A 19,432-nucleotide genomic window follows, 5' to 3' on the forward strand; every position below is an offset into this window, starting at 1 on the left:
AAAACATTAAACAGATTTTTGAAGTCTTGTTAAAAGTCATGTCAACCTGAACCATTATAAACAGAAATTAAATTAAAAGACACATTGTTTTAGCCTGACAATTCATTGAAAAAATATTGACTTCATTTTGCATTTAATTGTTGAAAAAGTCTTCAGAGTTATTTCCTGTGACTCTGGGCAAGAACGCCTTGGCAAAATGTTATTTAAAATGTTGCAAGTCCTTCATTAGTTTATAGGAAATAATAATAATTTTTTTAAAGTACATTTTCTTTAACATTGTGGATTGAATTATAATTTCAAATTTAAAATAATTCTCAGTGATTCCTTTTCCTTTAGGTCTCTCTTTAAGTCAAATCAAGAGTCAGAAAATGCCACAGTTTTCTAAGTGGAGATGCTGCATTCTAGAAAATAGCATCTTTTAGATAATAGAAAATTTAACCAAAGTGTTTACATCCAAAGCAAAATAGCTGTTATGTGCAAAGATGTGAATATTTGATTATTTTACAGTAAAATGTAATTGCATTTGTTGTTAAGAGACTGGTGAAGTGGATGCATTCAGAAAAGCTGTGATTGGAGAGAATGGCATTTCCCATTGTACCCTCATAAAACTAAATGAAGCAAATAATGTTTGGTTTCATGATGCATTTGATCAACGTGTTAAAATAACATAATTTGAATTAGAATTTAATAAAACTATTACCACCTTCATTTATGGAAAAAGAAAACGTCTTTTTTTTTTTTTTCTTATTTGTGATTATCAATTGGAAGATTCTGTCTGGAAATTCTCCCACAAATTGAGCATAACAGCTGATAAAATATAAAGTACTGTTTTAGTGTACAGTGATAGGGCACTTTTCTAGTTTTAAGTCTTAATTTTGAAGTGCTCTGGTGACAAAATTACTCCTATTTCCTGTATTTATGCTTATCTTTCAGTGAACACAACTAAATCATAGGAACCCCTAATTTCAAATTTCCACCTTTTTCTTTAAAAAGAAAACCTTAGTAAATTTAATGTAAGTTACTCATAAATATGTGTCTCTGCTAGGCAAAATAGCAAATTATAACTTTTTGTCCTTCTCTTTAGATTTTATTGGAAAGTTATGACATACCTTTGTTTCCTTTCTATTTCCATATCTGGGCTCTTGTTCTCTTTCTGCATGCATAAAAGTCTAACTCAAATTTACAAAAAGACAAAAAATCACAGGCAACAGTGATGTAAAGATTTAATATTTTTCCATCAGGAATGTGATTCCATATTCCTATTTTGGCCCATCTGGTTAGTGTATATTTCTCTGGTGTGCAGCCCCAGCTGGGTCATGGTTGTAGAGGAATTTTCTGTATATGGGTATCTGATGCATCCATAAATTAGAATATAAACAAGACTGTGCTTTAACCAAGCAGCATTTAAAACAGTAGGGTAATCTGCAGTCTTTCCTCTCCCTCCTGGAATAATTGTTTTATAATTTTTTTTCACTCTAGTTTCCTTCTGTAGCATTTTAGACACTAAAAAAAACCCCAAACCAACCTAGCTAGCTTATACTGCCTTAGTGAGTTTCTTCTTTTTATTTCTATTTTCTGTTAGGTCTCACAAATGTTAGGTCATTTGAATTTTTGTTTGATATATGTCTATCAAACAAAAATTCAAATTGTTTATATATGTATATTTTTGTTTGATATATATATATGATACCCCTTCTGTTTTATTTATGTTTGTATATATACATAAAAATATGGGAGGGGTTTGTATGTATATAAAAAATATAGTCTGTACATATGCATAAATAATAATATATGGGGATGTGTGCATATATATATATATATATACACACACATGTATTTAATAACTATCCAACTTCCTTTGGTTGTTTCTATTATTGTGACTGAGACAAATGGGGTTTTTTTGTTTCAAAGGAAGAAAATCACCTTTCTCAGCAGGTGATTTGCAAATGAAGGTGTCCTGCACTTCTAGTTCCACTTCTGGAACTCCCTCTCCAGAGAGCACATGAAGGGAATATCTCTGGGTGATTCATAGGAAAGAATTATGAGTGGGGGTAAGAATTTGACAGAGAAGTTAATGACAAAAGCCCTGTTGACTCCAGTGGGATGAGAGGAGTCACAGTAAAACACCAATGGTTTAAATCACTTTGTTTGTTGTTCCCAAATATAATTTGTGCTGCTTCACCGCAGTTCACTGACTCTACCTTACTATGCAGCTTGTGAAAACTAACTCAACTAGTAGCAAAATTCAGCTAAATCTCAAAATTTACTAGTGCTTTGTTATCCTTATTGGGCAACAACTTAAAATACTACTAAAAAGGTATTGGAAAAAATCGAGCTTGGTTAATTTCAAATGGGAAGGGGGATTTAACACTTTTTTCTTTCATGTGCTTTTACTTCTGTAGAGGAAAGAAATAATTTCTCTTCAGTTCAGCTCCACAGTGGAGATCAAGAAGTACATTGATAGTCTGCTAAGACTTGAGAACCTTAATGGCATTAAATGATGAGCAGTGAAATAATTTAAGGAATTTGTTAAACATTGATGCACATGGCTGAGGTCTGCCCTCTGTTCTGTGGCTTATGAGTGTTTAGATGTTGGATTCAAAGTTTTTATGTCTCATAAATAGTGGTGATGCCTTTGTGAACCTGGTGGTACACCTGGTGTCCCCCTCCATGAATTCAGTGAAAAATGGGGCAGGTTTGAAGCAGAACCCTAAAGTTTTGTTGCAAGTTTGGTGACTTGCAGTGAGATGTCACAACCTTCTGCTCTGCAGAAAGTGATAGAACTAGAAGACAGCATCTAGAATATCAAAATCTCACATTTGTGGCACTAGAAATACCATACAAAGTAGAGATACAATTTTAAAGGTTCACCTTATTTATAAGATAAGTGCTGATCTTGTTTTGAAAACATGAAGCTGCATATTTGGTAGTTCAGAGATCCACCAATTTTGCTAAGAGTTGCCAAGAAGAAGTTGACAGCCCGGACCAAGGATTGCTGTGGTTGCTATGTGCAAAAAGCCCAGAACAAACCAGCAGGAAATAATACCAGGGTGGGAAAGTATTGCTATGGTTACAGAGTATTTTCTTTAAAGGAGAGGTGGATAACACAGCAAGAATCACTGAAACTTAGGTAATAATGTATTATACAAAGGGAAAACGACTGAAAGATAATAACTGTCTTCTGCTCTTAATGACATTTTGTTAGTTTCCAGCAAAGAGGGATTTAATTAAAGGAGGAATAATTTGTGAAAGCTTTGTTAGAAAAGTATCCTTAGCTTTTATTTTTTAAAAGTGGAATGCCAGCACAATACCTTGCATATTTTGGCTCAGTCTCTTTGTTTTTTAAAACAAAAAAGATTATTTTTTTTTTTGTCAAGGAGATTAAGAGTTCTTTTAAAAACAATAAAAGTGTAATTATACACAAATAATTTGGTTCATATAAACTTTCAAAACAGGCTTTCAGAACATTAAAAACTATAAAAGAACTGAGTTTTGCAAGAGATATATGTGATACAAAGTGACTCCAAAATACAATAAAAATTATAATAAGTTATAATTTTTATAACTGCTTTAAGTGGTGCTGTAAAGCTGAACTAAAAAATTCATCTGGGAAGCATCCTGATTTAATTTGTGCATGTCCTGCAGGATTTAATTGTGATCACCTCTGTGGGTTTGAGCCTGAAAATCAGGGAGCAGAGGAGCTCTGTGCAGCTCAGAGTTGTGTCTGATGGCATGGGCCATGCCCACCTCATGCTGCCCTGCTGGGAAAGGTGGGGCTGGGCACTGGGGTGGGCTGGGCTGGGTTCCAGGTGGCACCAGAGCCACTCTCTCACTCCCCTCCTCAACTGGATGGGAGAAATTCTAAAGGAAGGTTCATGAGTTACGAACAGGGAGGAATCACTCACCGGTGACTTCATGAGAACCTGGTGGTTGGGACAGCACAGATCTGTGCTCCAGGACCAGGAAAAGGGAAAATGTGAGAAGTGGACTTTATTTTGGTGTTTCCTGTGGCTGCTGTGCTGGTTTGTCCTTCACTGTAACATCCATGCCTTGCAGTGCTGCCTTGCCCAGCTGCTCCTCGAGGCCACCGCTGCCCTTCACTGGGGTGTGGTTGGTGGAACCAGCAGCAGCTCCTGAGCTCTGTGACTGTGCTGAGGGTCTGCACCCCACCATGGACCATGTGCCAGCCTAATTCCTTGTCCAGGGACACGGAGGAGAATTTATTGTGCTGGGGAGGAAAGGATGGAAAGAGAATAAATCGACAATTTGTCTGTGCTCTCCTTCAGAGCATGACTCCACCACACCGCATCAATTGTTCATCACATCTGTGCCTTGGGCACAATTTGTTGGAGTTGAGGAGGAGGAATTAAATTGTCAGCTGAAATATGTTCAGCTGTTTGTGGCTGTTTTCTGTTGCTTTAGTGCCATTTTGCCTGTACTGTGGATAGGGATTTGAGACTTGGGGGTGAGGCAGCATCCTTTTACTTTGCTCTTGACAAGTGTAATTAAACATGGAAATAACCTGCTGTACATAGCAGTGCAAACCCTGGATATTGAAACTGAGATCAAAGACCATCCTCAAGTAAATTTTGTAGCTTTTCCAACAAATTCCTGGTTTTTTTGCAGTGGACACATGAGACAGACAGTGGAGTACAGAGTGGGGAAGGAATGGTCCTGGATGGGAACTGATTATACCAGGGCTGGACTTGTTCTGTATAAAAACACTGAGACAAGGGTCCTGAGGAGTCCAGAACAGAGAGGAGAAGCAAGGGAAATGAGATCAGCTGGGGACATGAGGAATGGCCATTTTGTAAGGAAAATAGGGAATTTAAGAGAGAAATCTTAAGAGAGAAAGGAGAACTGGACTAGATGCTGGAACAAAATGAGGAGCTGGGGGCAGTGGGAAAGCAGGATAATGATGAGGGCCAGTGCTTGGAAGCTCAAGAGTGGATGAAGAACAAGTCCTGGAAGGAAAAAAATGGAGAGTAGAGAAGCAGAAAATGTCAAAGCTGAGGAAATGGATCAAAAGTTGTGTGCAGCTCAGGTGCACTGCTCCTTGCAGGGAAGAGCCAAAGATTTCTGAGCCTCCTTCCTTTACCTGCATGTCTCGTGTAGCTGACCCACTGTAAAACGATGGCTTGCATGGATGAGAGCATCTCACTGCTGTAATTATTCTCTCCATTAGTACAAATGACAGAGACAAATGTAGTGTGGATTCAGCTGTTCCACACTGGGCCATTTCCCTGTGAGCATTTGTTCTGCATTTTCCCCCTTGGGTTTTAAAAAATATACTGAATAAAAAAACATTGCATAATAAGGTAGTAAAATAAGAAGGTAGGTGCTAAAGATTATCCAAAGTTGGAATCAATATTTTCCTGTGCTGCCTTAGCTCACTGCAGTTCTGATTATTTAGCCATGCTGGAGGATCTAATTACATGTTCACATGATATTTATTCCACAGGACTTCCTTCTTGCACTCACTAGCTCAGGTGCATTTGCATGGGGGTACATCAAAATTTGACAGCTGTGGATTCTGAAAGGTGTGTTGTGAAGGAGAGGAGTTTGCAAAGCAAGAACAACTCCCTCAAGGACAGCTGAGGGCTGCCCAGGGACCCTCCCAAGGTCTGTGGGACAGTCCAGTCCCCCACCACTGCTGGAAAGCTGTGCTCCCTTCTCTTTTATCCCATTTGCAGAACTTGATTGTTGGCATTGCTGAACAGCCTCCTGCCCTTCAGAGAGGTCAGTGAGAGCTGCATTTTGAAGGTCTCTGGCTCCTGGTTGGAGACACTTTACTCAGACATGGTTGCCCCACCCAAGGTCTGTGGGAGGGTCTTGCTGTGGGCATGGCTATGGTGGGTTGGAAGCAGCTGAACCATTTCAGTATTTATTTTATATACATTATAAATAATTATATTTATATTATATAGAAATATATAATATATATTTATAATATATATAAAATTATATATATAATTATATATACACATATATATTTACATATATATATACACATATATATATATATATATATATATATATATATATATATATATATATATGTAAAAAATAGGTCTGTGGGCATGGCTGGGGTGGTTTAGAAGCAGCTGAACCATTTCGGTGTTTATTTATACCCACTATAAATAAATATATCTATATTTTATATTATATATATAATATATATAAATATATATTTATACAGTAAGTATATAATATATGTTTTATATAAATGTAAAATAAATATATATTATATATTATATATTATATATTATATATTATATAATAATATTTTTTATTATTACATATTTCAGAACCAGCTCCACTTGTTGTAGGCAGCTGGCACCATTTCTCATTTTCTTTGCTACTATTTAAGGTGGATGACCACAGTCATCCAAGCCTTGCTCTCTTTACACCTCAATTCCCCAGGTATGCCATTAAAATAGTTCTTCTCCCCTTTTATCATAGGTAGGTGGTGCTTACAAATGCTATGGGACTCATTTTCCCAGTATCCATATGGTGGTGATAAACCCAGGAAGAAACCTCAAGTCTCAAAGCTGGAGTTAAGCAGGAGATGGCAGGAAAGCCTGTGGCCATCTGCTGAATGGCAGAGTAAACTGGAATATCCCTTTGCTTGTTGAGCAAACAGCCAATGATCTTGTGCACTGACTGGGATTGACCTGTGCAAAAATTAAAAAAAAAAAATTAAAAAAAAGAAGGAAATCTAGGTTTTGAAAAATACCTGAGGATTTTTATTGTGGTGTGTGCACAGAAAGCAAGATGGATTTGCAGGTGCTCAAGGGTCCTTCAGTCTGGCCCCATCTGCCTTTTGAGTGCTTAACTTCACTCAGAGGTTTAAGATACCTTTTTGTGCATCATACATTGTTAGAAGCACTAATGCTTTACAGACCTGTGTGCATTTTTACCTCCTTAATGATTCTGTGAAAGCATTAAGGAACTGGGAATGGTAATTCAGCAATAGTTTTCCTAAGATAGGTAGTTAAGAAGAGTTCTAAAAAGCTGATTCCCTGCAAGCCCCCATGTGCCTCCATCTGGCTCACAACCTGAAACACAGATTCAGAAAGCAATTGAGATAATTTCTTTCAAATTCATGGCTTTCAGTCCTATTGTTTAGGTGCAATGGACATTATATTTAAGGACTTGCTTAAGCAAATTTAACATTCCTTAGGACTTGAAAACTCCTCTTCTTTCTCTCTGTCCTGTTCTTGCTCTCCACTCTTCCTTGAAATCTGACATTCATTGAGTTTGCCAAAGTCCTCTCCTTTCTTTTGTTTTCCCATGGTTCTCAAATTAAATAAGACTTGATTTAAATAATGACATGCTATAGAAAAGAATTAGGCTTCTAGCCATAAAAACTGTGAATAAGCTATTTGAATTTTAATTAATACCTCACATTTGTACAGGATAAATTTTTTTAATAAGCTGTTGAAATCTTTTTAACCAGAACAAGATAATGACAGTTTCTCAAAGACCAGGGAACTTCAACTCTCATTTCTTCTCTATTTAAAAACATTAAAAAACCTAAAAGGAATCTTTTTTGATATAATGTAACATACTTAATTTTCAATAAGTGAAAGCAAGTGCAGTTCTTGTTGATGAATGTCACTGCTTATTAATTATAGCAATGATTGTTTATAAAACAGCTTGGTAGAGCAGAACAGAGAGCAGGGTGTTGATCACTGATCATCAGCCTTGTTTATGCTGATAAATTTTTGATGTCCTGAATAATCCCGCTGAGATGGAACTGGAAAATAACAATGAATGGGAGGCCCTGAAATCTTCCTCCTTCCTTTCTGCTGGGAATCACTGCAGGATTCTTCATTTTGGGTGCAATCATTGCTTGAGATGATGTGACAAGATACAAATATGCTGAAAAATACTGAACAGATGTTTCTATAGACACATGGAACAAATATTCTTCCTGGTTTTGTATACATGGGACAAAAATTCACTTGTACAGGAACAGTCCAGGTATGAGGGAGCTGTTACAGCCCTCCTGTTTAAGATTATTCACAGCATGTCACACTGTAGCCATTGAGCCCCAAAAGGAAGCTTTAAGGGTGTCCATTCACAGCAAAATCCCAAAATTAATGTTGTGTATCAAACTAAAGGTGTCAGCCCCAAAGCCTGAAACTGCAGCACCTGAAAATACTGCAGTAGAAATGAGAGTAATTATTGGTGCTGTGTTCCTTGATTGGCTTTATTGGCCTCTCTGAGGAAGCTGAATAAATATCAATATACTTCTGAATAAATATCAATATACTTAAACTGCTACTGGTCCCTGAGGAGCCAGTTCAGAGCTACAACATCCCTGCACCTTTCTGGGCCAAGTGATTGAGTTCATGCTTTTCTTAGAAATGTTGATCTGGAGAAGCTTTTAAATGTTTTCAGAAGTGTATTAATAGCAAAGAAGAAATATTTGAAGATACCTTTCCTCTTTATTTTTCCCTAATTAGAAAGATCATGGCTCTGTAAATATTTCAGAGTATAAAGACGGATTTGAAAATGTGGAAGTCACTGGAAAAGATGTGAGGAAAATCCAGTGTCATTATTTTTTTGGGACAGAGTGTGTGAAGTTTCATTGGGAATATGAGGCACAGGTGCAGGGTTCTGTTCTGTTTTGGCTGACTTTTTTTTTTTTTTTTTGTGCTGCCAATGTCTGAGGGGCTCTCAGTGCTGTAAGAAAAATCACTTTCTCTCCTATTTTGGAAACAAACCAGTTTTTTTCCCCTTTTTATGCTGTGGTGAGGTGGCCTAGATTTTCCTCCGTGTCTTGTTGAATTATAAGTAGTTTCTGATTTATGGCTGAGAATAATTGCTCTTACTTTGGGACAGACATTTATGTGATAAAGAGATTTAGGGTCTTGGACACACAGCTTGCCCAAAGGATTCAAATATGAGCACAAAAAGGAGTCACATTGTAATTTGGGGTGATTAGGGTGGGTTTTGGTCCCTGCACATCATTGTTCAGTGCTCTTTGGGGTGCTGCAGAGTCCCCGGCCCTTGGATGGGGTGAGCAGCCCTGGGGCAGATCCTGAGCCCTCTGGAGTTTGGAGAATTGGCTGCAGGAGGTCAGGGGAGAGCAAACTGGACTGGAAGAGATTAATCACACCTGTGAAATCTGGAGTGAATTTGTGGTTGCTGTATTTGTGTCAGAGGAGCTGTTTGTCTGGTAGCTACCACTTTGGTAGTTGATTGTCTGATAAGACCCAAAAGAAAACACTTTCTGCTGTCCTTCCTATGACAGTTTGACATTTCAGAGACTGCAGTGGGACTCTACCAGTTCATCAAACTCAGAGAGCTTTTGCTGCTTTAGTTCTCTTGAAAAACACCGTGAGAGCATCTTGCAAACAAATACCTGAGTGACTTTACTACTTTTAATTATGGAAATGTTTGACATATATTTCCTTCCTAAGTTCTCTGTTCTAAGCCCACTCTCTCAAAATGCTGGAAAACTGTGGAAGAGGCAGAAAATGTCAAGGTAACAGAAATGAACTGTCACTAAAATCTTACCTTTTTGACTCCAGGGTATACCTGGGGTATTTGAAAGGGAGAGGAAGAGAATAGTGAGCCTGAGGGATTCCTTGGCAGGGACGGAATAGAAGGAAAACAAAACCTGTTTCAGGAAGCCCAGCCCGTATCTGAAAGTAAGAAACAATGGTGTGTGATGGTGTTCACAGGGGTCTTGGAATGAGGGAAGAGATGAGGATCTGACTCCATGTTTCAGAAGGCTGATTCATTATTTTATGATATATATTATATTAAAACTATACTAAAAGAATAGAAGAAAGGATTTCATCAGAAGGCTAGCTAAGAATAGAAAAAGAAAGAACGATAACAAAGGTTTGTGTCTCAGACAGAGAGTCCGAGCCAGCTGACTGTGATTGGCCATTAATTAGAAACAACCACATGAGACCAATCACAGATGCACCTGTTGCATTCCACAGCAGCAGATAATCATTGTTTACATTTTCTTCCTGAGGCCTCTCAGCTTCTCAGGAGGAAAAATCCTAAGGAAAGGATTTTTCATAAAAGATGTCTGTGACAGTGGTGTTAATGAAAGCAGTGTGCACCTTAGTCCAAGTATGCAACTTTTCCTTTCCTCAAAGCCCTGCACACCTGGAGGATCTCAGAGGCAAGCACCAAGTCCTGCCCTGGGGAGGGACAATCCAGGACCACCCAGGGATGAAAAGCAGGGAAGGAGCTCTCCAGAAAAGGCCCAGGGGGCTGGTGGACACCAAACTGAGGAGGAACCAGCAGTGTGCCCTTCTGAAATGGGCTGATTGCATCCTGGGCTGAGTGAGGAGGAGTGCTGCCCAAAGAAGTTTATTAAGGGGATCCCTGGGTGATCCTGAGGTGATCCTGAGGTGATCCTTCCTCTCTGCTCAGCCTTGATGATCTGCAATGCTGGATTCTGTTTTGGATTCCCCAGTAAAGGAGAGATGGAGCTACTAGATGGAGCTACTAGGGACTTCCCTTCAAGTGAAGGGACACAAAAGTGATGAAGGGTCTGGAGCAAAGGCTGAGCAAGCTGGGACTGTTGTTCCTGGAGAAAAGAAGGCTTTGAGGGAGGAGCACAAATGTTCAAATACCTGAAGGGATCTTGCAAAGCAGACAGAGCCAGGCTCTTCTCAGCATTGCACAGGGACAGGAACAGAGGCAGTGGCCCCAAACTGAGGCACAGGAGGCTCCATCTGGATGTTAGGAATCACTTTTACATTGTGAGGGAGCAGAGGTTGCCCAGAGAGGTTGCAGAGTCTCTGTCCTTGGAGGTGTTCCAAAGCTCTCTGAAGGTGACCCTGGGCCATGGGCTGCAGGTGCCCCTGTTTGAGCACAGGGGCTGGACCAGATGACCTCCAGAGGTTTTTCCTAACCTAAACTATTTTGTGATCTTGGAGATGTGCTGACATGCCTCCTTCGAGGTATTTCTTACAATAAAGAAGGTGGAAAATACCTTCACTACTCTTGCATCTGCATCTGTTTATTTAGCCCTCAAAATGTCCTCTATTTAGCCCTCTAAATGTCCTTTATTTTTTGATTTATAAAATTAATTTATATTCACGTCTAAAATCTGGTTTTTATTTTAGAAGGCTGAGATAATAAGTTCTGCTCCTCTGTAGCACTGAAAGGTCTGTGAGTTGTTCACTGCACAGTCTACACAACTCTGCTGGTACAAGTAAACAGCAGTGTGGTAAACACCACTGCTCTGTGGAACATAAATTCACTCACTGGAGGTAAAACAAATATCAAAACTCTCTAAACATATCTAAGCTCCTAGATATAAATTTGTATACATTATCTGACCACACTTTGGCATACTGAGATCAGATGGGTTATTCTTGGATAGCTGAGCACTTCCTTCACCTTTCATTTCTTGTTATTTTTTCTTTTGCACTTGATTGTCACCTTATCATTACACTGATAGATATAATTCCATTCATTCTTGCTTGCAGCCATAATGTAGTTTGGAGGCATTTGTGCATACTGAACATTTTACCAATCAGATTGTTACTACTCTACAAGTCTCTCCTGCCTCTTCCCATCCCCTCTCCCTCTTATCCAAGTAGCAAAATGCTGATTCAGTTCCTTTCACTTGGAAATTTTGCTCTAATTTTTGTTTCCTTTTCTTTCTTTCCCCCCCCCCCCCCCCCACCTCCAAGTAGAAGCAGTGGTGATCTTTCCCATTGTTTTCTCTGAAGTAATTTATTTGATGCTATTTGTTCTCTGGAACACTCGTGTTTAGGTAGTGACTCAGTAGTCTGGGTGCCCTGGTGGAGGTTGCTGGGTTGGTGGACACACTCATACTGGTTTATGTCAACACAGAATTTCTCCTGTGATGTAGACTCAAGATAAATATTTTGAAGGAGATAAACTTGAAGTGTTCATAGCATTTCTTTCTTTAATTGGTTTCTTGGTTTGTTTTTTGTTTTGTTTTTTTTTTTTTGGTGCAATTTTAAAGAAGAGAACTTCTTCCATCTTTGGAAGAGTTACCATAAATATTTTGTGGGTTTTCCTCCTCTTTCTTCGTGCCACAAGTTATCAAACCATTAATGGTCATTTGTGCTGAAATAGTCTATCAGTTACAATAAACCTGTGAGCTGGGCTGTATTAATTATATCTAACAACAAATAATGGGGTTTTTTTAATATTTTTAATATTTGTTTTGCAGTTCAGTTCTACTCATGGTTCCTTGGGGATTGAAGACTAAAAATATTTTTAACTGTACAGATTGTTCTAGCTGTTAAAGAGCATTTCCTTATTCCTGTAAGGACTTGCTGTGGGAGCAGCTCTGAGTTGACTGAAGGGCAAATTTTTTTGGCAGAGTGAAAATCATCCATCTAATACCAGATCAAAAGAGCATCCCTCTCAAATAGATGCTATTAAAATTTTTTAAAAAGGTGAAAAAAACCTAGAAATTGGCAAGTCACAATCCAAAAAGTGCTTACCAATGCTCTGCAAAGAAGCCAACAGGTTTAAAAATAAAAAGCATCAGTGTTGACCAGTGACAGTGTCTGATTTTGCAGTGTACATCTCATGTTTTCATTCCATCCACCATGCCTTGGGGACATGTTTTTGTATCTCAATATTAATGGGCTTGCTGCCACATAATTGGTGAACTTGTTGCAAATGAGAGTCTTGGAATGAGAATTGTGTTTGAGTTCTTCTCAATAGTGTAGGAGAGTAGGGCAGCTGAAAAGTGATCCATGTAAGTAAAGATATTTAGGATGGCTTTTGCTTGACATTATGGAATGCTGTCCCATTGGCAAAATGTCTTAGAGATGCAATTTCTTCAATTTTAAGAAGTGGATGTTGGTTCCAATGAAATCTGAAAAGTTTATTAATGTTAGTGTACCAATTTTGAAAAGTTTGAAAGTGTAGGTTAGAAATAAATCTCTTTCCAGGCAGTGCATGTGTGTTTCCTGCAGCAGATAAAAGAAACATGAGCAGATGCTACACTAGGCCAAATTCCTTTAAATATGTTATTCAAAATTTAAGTTTGCACATAATTCCGGTGTAATATGGGTTTAATGGTTCGGAATTTTCTACTATCCCTGCAGAAAATGCCTGTCCACCACTATTCATTTTATTAAGTTAAAACCTGCAGGACTGTTGAACTTTTTGATGCTTCTTAGCATAAAGCAAGGAAGTTGCTCCTTTTGTTGGGCACCGGACTGGTAACCAGGACATGAAGCTCTATTCTTGCCTCAGTCTCCAAGCCTTCCTGTGTGACCTGGAGAAAATAAATTCGTCTTCTTGAGACCTTATAAACAGGAGGAAAGTTCTGAAATTCCTCAGTAATGGGGCTTTTGAATTCCTGAGCATTTTCATGATGCCTTGAGATCCTGAAAAAGAAGGTACCAGATAAAGGCAAGGAACTGATTGCCTTTATTTTTACAAAGAATATTGGTCTATGTTCTTCCTTTTCAAGATTCAAAAGCACAGTTTGGAAAAGCCTTCAAGTCTGAAGTCTCATTTCCTTAATATATCCATCATCAGACATAAACACTTTTTTCCCCTCCCTCTCTCTGGCTCATTTTTTGGCTTTTATTTCTTACTCCTCACAAAGTCTCCTACAAGTGATCCGTGCGTTTCTGCTGATTACTACTTGATGCCATTTTAGAAAAATGTAGCATAATTAAGTAGTAAGAGGAACTGGGCAGTAAAAGGGGTAGCTTTTGGACAATTCATTAAATACTCGGTGCCTTTTAATGGTAGGGTACTTCCTTTGCTCATGAATTATTCATTTTAATGCTTTTGTTATAATGGCGACAGTGTTCGGTCTCTGAGGCAGCTCTGGACAGCCTTCCTCTGCTGAAATACTGCACAGCAGCAGCTACCATTTATTTTATAAATATCTAAGTCAATAACACAGTCAGTAAATGTATTTTCAAAATCAGGGACATGAGAAAAGAGGACAGATAACAATATTGTAACTAAGGGGATCTGTTTTGCTGAAGGGTTCAGTTTGTTTACTTTTCTGCAAACTATTTAGGGATGTAACTTAAATATTTTTACAGATTATTGTGTTTAGTATTAGATTCAAATTATGTCTATAATGAAAACAGACATTACTGTCTCTGCTTTATACAGCATTGTGCAATAAAAGGCAGCTTAAAAACACTCACTATGCATAAACACATTGAGTTTTTCTTAAAACTAATGTTTAAAGGTCTCTTTGAAACAGTTTTTAAGATGAAACATAGCACAACCGCATAACCCACATAGAAAATGCATCTGAGTCATGTGCCTAGAGAAATAAAAGTTTCTTTGTGGTATCTAGTATCAGTCTTTCATTAAAGCATGGACTTTCCTGAAGAGAAATTCCAGGGCAGGCGCTTGAGGGCTCTCCCTATCTTCCCCCCGCCTCCCTGCACTTCCCTGAATCTCGGATAAGCCCCTGGGTCTTGGCAGGATTGATAGGGACAGTCCCGTGAGGAGCAGGGAATTTGGGGCTGGGAGTGGGAATTTGGGGATAGGAGCAGGGAATTTGGGTCTGGCAGCAGTGCATTTGGAGCTGGGACCCTGGAATTTGGAGCTGGGAGCAGGGAATTTGGGGAGGGTAGCCAGGAATCTGGAGTTGGGAGCAGGGAATTTGGAACTGGCAGCAGGGAATTTCGGGCTTGGAGTGGAGAATTTGAGGTTGGCAGCAGGGAATTTGGGACTGAGAAGGGAATTTGGAACTGGCAGTGGCAATTTTGAGCTGCCAGCAGTGAATTTGGTGCTGCGAGCAGGGAACCGGGAGCTAGGAGCAGGGAATTTGGGATTGGGAGCAGGGAATTTGGAGCTGGTAGCAAGAATTTGGAGGTGGGAACGGGAAATTTGGAGCTGGGTGCCAGGAGTTTGGGGCTGGGAATGGGAATTTGCAGCTAGGCGCTGGGAGTTTGGGGATGGGAGCAGAGAATTTGGGGCTGGGGGGAAGGAAATTGGGGAGGGGAGCAGGGATTTTGAGCCTGGGAACAGGGATTTTGGGGCCGGGAGCAAGGAATTTGGAGCCCTGATCAGGGAATTTGGAGTTGGAAGCAGGAATTTGGGGCTGAGTGCAGGGAATTTGGGGCTGGGAGATGGGAATTTGGAGCTGAGAGCAGGGAGTTTGGGGCTGGGAAACGGGAATTTGGGGCTAGGAGCAGGAATTTGGCAGTGGGAGCAGGCAGTTTGGGCCTGGGAGCAGGAATTTGGAGCTCGGAACAGGGATTTTGGGGCTAGGAGCAGGGAATTTGGGACTAGGAGCAGGGATTTTGGGGCTAGGAGCAGGGAATTTGGAGCTGGGTGTAGGGAATTTGGGGCTGGAAAGAGGGAATTTGGGGAGGGGAGCCAGGAATTTGGAGATGAGAGCAGGGAATTTGGGGCTGGGAGATGGGGATTTGGGGCTGGGAGCAGGGAGCAGGGAATCAGGAGCTAGGAACAGGGAATTTGGAGCTGGGAATTTGGGGCTAGGAGCAGGGAATCAGGGGCTAGGAACAGGGAATTTGGAGCTGGGTGTAGGGAATTTGGATCTGGCAGCAGGAATTTGGGGCTGGGGGCTCCATGCTGCTGTTCCCAGAGGACACCACGGCGTGCTCCTCGCAGCTCTGTCCCTCCCTGATGTGATTTTAGCAGCGCTGCTTCTCCCGAGCCGCGTCCTGGCTCCCAAAATGCCCCAAGGCAGAGATAAGCGCGTGTGGGGGACGGAAGCAGGAGCAGATAGATGAGTGATTAGGTCATTGCGATGAGGACCGAGGGGTTTTTTTGGGTTTTTTTTTTTTTTTTTTTACTCCGAGCTCCCTTCTGGTTTCTTGCTGATCAGATTCCCTGCGAGCACGGCGGGCTGAAACCGCGTAAGTAGAGGAAACAAAACTCCATAGATGGATAAAGCTGCAGAGCTGCTGCGGAGCGGCGAAGAGGAGAGAAGTCTGAACTGAAAGTAGATGTGGTTTCGGGGAATCTGAATCATGCAGTGTTACTTTCACTTTTTCTAGGCTGGTGTTTCCTATGAACGAACCGGCGGGGAGATAGAGGTTCTGATTTAGATAATGGCTCGCAGCCTTTGGGATCAGTCTTTGGGATAGCACATCCTGTTGGAGGGGGAGTCCTCTTGGCAAAGGCTGGGAGAGCTTTCCCCGCTGCCCACGTCCACATTGTTTCTGCTGGGAATGGCAGCTAAGGGCCCTTTCCTGCGGATTTTTTCATACATTTGGGTGACCACCTCGTGTAAAATGGAATCACCAATAGGAACCCCTCCTTTCCTTTTTCCTGTAGCCGTGCTCAGGCCATTCTCTGTTAGCGTGGTAGTGGTACAAAGTGTGTGGTCTTTCAGCTCTGACTAATGCATTTTGTGCTGTGTGACTGAAAATGTCTCGCAGTCTGCCAGGGCTGACTGAGGGCTGTGGAATGTGGTGCCTTTTCTCTTTTTTTTCCCTCCGATTTATTTTTTTCTTCCCCTTTTTTTTTTCTTTTTTCTCTTCCCTCTTTTTTTTAATTTCTTTTTTTTTTTTTAATTTTTTTCCAGTACAAATGTGTGGGCAGCTCGTTGGGAAAGCTCGGGATGCAGGGGAAATGCTTGAGCGTTGTGGAATGCGGCTTCCCCTGGGAGACCCCAGCCGGGCGGGCAGTGAATGAGCAAAAAGTGGAAGAATGAGAGGAGGGAGGAGGTCGGGAGGCAGGGACAGATAGGAAAGAGTGAGCGGGGAGGAAGGAAGGAGGTGGAAACAGAGGGGCCCGTTTCCCTTTTTCTCTGAAGCAATGACAGCTGGTTCTGTCCTGCCTCACATGACAGAGGGCAGTGGAGAGGAGCGTTTCAGCTGATTGTATTTTAATTTCTTTCCAGGCTTTGGTCAGGTGATCCCTGATGAGCAGCCAGCCCACCAAGAAGGGATTTGAGCACACAGGTAAGAGAGAAGCTGTGCACTCTTACATGAAACTGGGGGGTTTGGGGAGGAGGCAAACAGCTCTGACATTGTTTGAATAGTTAAAAAAATCCTGACTTGCTTGGATGTGTAACACTGTGATTGTCTCCTTCAATGCTGCTTCTTCTGCTATTCAGGCTTGTTCTCGATTTTTTTTTTTTTGGAATCTGTCTTTAATTAGAAACTTCATTGCAAAAAAAAAAAAAAAAAAGAAAAAACTCGATTGTGTGGTGTTAAATATAGACCTGAGTATTGCATGAACATTGCATTTTGTTACTTTTTGAATAAAATAACTTTCCATAATGCAAGTGTGTCAAACTCATATTTAGAGGGGAATTCCCAAATACTTGAACTATGAGTCATAAAAAGTTAAAGGACCAGTACAGCAGTTCAGGATAAAAACTCCGTTCTGCCTTGGGTGGCTGCTTTTGTACTCGTTGGTAGTAAAATCTGTCTTAAAAAACCCCCAAAGATTCACAAAGCTGAAGCTCTTTGAACTCTGCTGACCACAACCTAGAAGATAGGTGGCAGAGAGGGAACAGATGACTGGGGAGGAGGATTGTGCAAGTGCTCTTGGTTTCGTGCATCTTTTCTTTCATTGAGTCTAACAACTTGGTGAATGAGTCTTCTCATGTGCTGAGGATGCTTCAAAGAGATGCTTCTAGCTTCTTAATTCATGTTATATAATGTCTTAGTGAGAAAACAGACTCAAAAACAGTATTAAGTGCACTTACTATAAATGAAAGAGTACAGAATAAAAAATCCTGGTGGGTGTGACAGATAAAAGTGGGGTTTAACTGGTTTTATGTGTGGCTGCTGTGCCACACTCTCTTCTCTTTAAACATAACCATGCAAAATTTTCTTCCTTACTGTTGTTTTTCCTAACTGGAAGAGTTCAGGTACTCTATGAAGTTCTGAATGAGTTCTGTTTAAAGAGTTCAGGGTTTTTTAAGATGAAAAAAGCAGGCAAGAGTTCCCACTTGCACCTCTGAAAAACCCCTCGTGGTCTAGGGTTGAAAACTTTATATTGAAAACCTGCCATACAAATTCCCATGTTTTACTGGTGGCATTGCTCCTGCTCACTAATTTTCAGTATTTAAATTAAAACTATTTGAGCTGTACCTTTAGGTAAGAGGCTGGTGCTGTACACAAGGATGATCAAGATGCGTGGCTTTCCAACTTTTTGCTTAATTCCATGATGTTTCTCTTGTGACAAAAAAAGTTTCTGCTTGTGACAAGCTGGCTGTGGGATGTTGGTGTTGTCTTGTAACAACAGCTGGTTCTTTGAGGCTCACATATCGTGAGGTTTGATCTGGAGATCTGGAAGGGTTGTGGGATGGGTGGAGGAGAATTTCTGTTGGCTTTAGTGCTTAAACCTGAGGAAAAACCCAGGTTTGGGTGGAAATCTGGGAGGGTAATTGCAAAAGCACAGGAAGCATCAGAGAGGTTGAGGGTAACACTGAATTTACAGCATGGGATAAGAGCTGTGGAGTTGGGTTTTGCACTGATCATGGCACAGAGAGAAAGCTCTTCAGTTTCAAATAGTCCTTGGCAAAGTTCTCCACTGAAGGTTTTCCAGACGTGCTTTCTCCTTTTTGTGGGATGGGAGGAGGAAAGGTTTCAGGAGGTGAGGAAAGCTTGGTGGAGTGAAACAGTGCCAGGCAGTGATGGTTCTGGATAGCAGGGACTGCTCTGAAGTGGCTCCTCTGCTTGCCATGGGGGCCAACCAGGAGACACTTGGTGCTCAGTGCCCCCATTCCCATAAAAACTGGGAATTGCCTGGCCCTGGGGGGCTGGAAAATTGTGCAATAGCCCCAAAAATACCCCAGGTTCCTGCAAGTTCCACATTGGCTTCATCTTAAGCAAAGGGATCTTTTATGAATGGATGCAAATCTTGTTAAGCTCCTTGCAGTTGTCCTGAGGGGAATTCCTGGCAGGTGGGCTTGTCCGGGCTGCAGAAATGCAGAAATGCTGAAATGCTGCCAGGGCACACCAGGGCTTCATGTCCTCGCTCAGGGCTGCTGCTGTGCAGTGAAAGGGGGTCAGACACTTGCAACTGGAATGGGTAAAACTTTCAGAGAGTATAAGAGTATTCATTTCTTTGCTTCTTTATTTTTTCTCTTTTTTAAATTTTTTTTTAATTTTGCTTGCTTGGTTGGGGGTTTTTTGTTTGTTTTTTTTTTTGGTGTGGTTTTTTTTGTTTGTTTGTTTTTGGGGTTTTTTGTCTTGTTGTTGCCATTTTGGTTTTTGGGTTTTGCTCCCTTTACTTCATGAAGTTTAACCTATTGATTATCCGTGACCACTAGCATCTTTAATAATGCAGACTGTCTAGTTCAAATATATCTCAGAGACAGGAAACGTTTTAGTTTCAGGTCTATTTCTGCCTTTTCGCTCGTGTTCTTAAGATGTTTTTGTCTGAAGAGAGGGATTTGTTTGAAATATTTCAAGTGCAGTTCCTAGATTTCCACTTATTGACATGAGAATATCTCTTTCACATAACTTCTGACTTGTGATCACTTCAGGTCATGTTTATT

The 19,432-nt window shown here is 40.5% G+C and overlaps 1 long non-coding RNA gene across 1 annotated transcript in view; it reads left to right on the forward strand.

Annotated features, from left to right (window-relative positions):
* The window catches only part of LOC141728123 (uncharacterized), a 112,559-nt gene that overhangs the window by 40,118 nt on the left and 53,009 nt on the right, over positions 1–19,432 (forward strand). The window contains exon 4 of the long non-coding RNA XR_012578836.1: positions 16,820–16,880. This is a non-coding gene — a long non-coding RNA (uncharacterized LOC141728123). The remainder of the gene's footprint in view (positions 1–16,819; positions 16,881–19,432) is intronic.

The sequence above is a fragment of the Zonotrichia albicollis genome, chromosome 2, assembly GCF_047830755.1.
Source record: "Zonotrichia albicollis isolate bZonAlb1 chromosome 2, bZonAlb1.hap1, whole genome shotgun sequence".
NCBI classification, from domain to species: domain Eukaryota; kingdom Metazoa; phylum Chordata; class Aves; order Passeriformes; family Passerellidae; genus Zonotrichia; species Zonotrichia albicollis.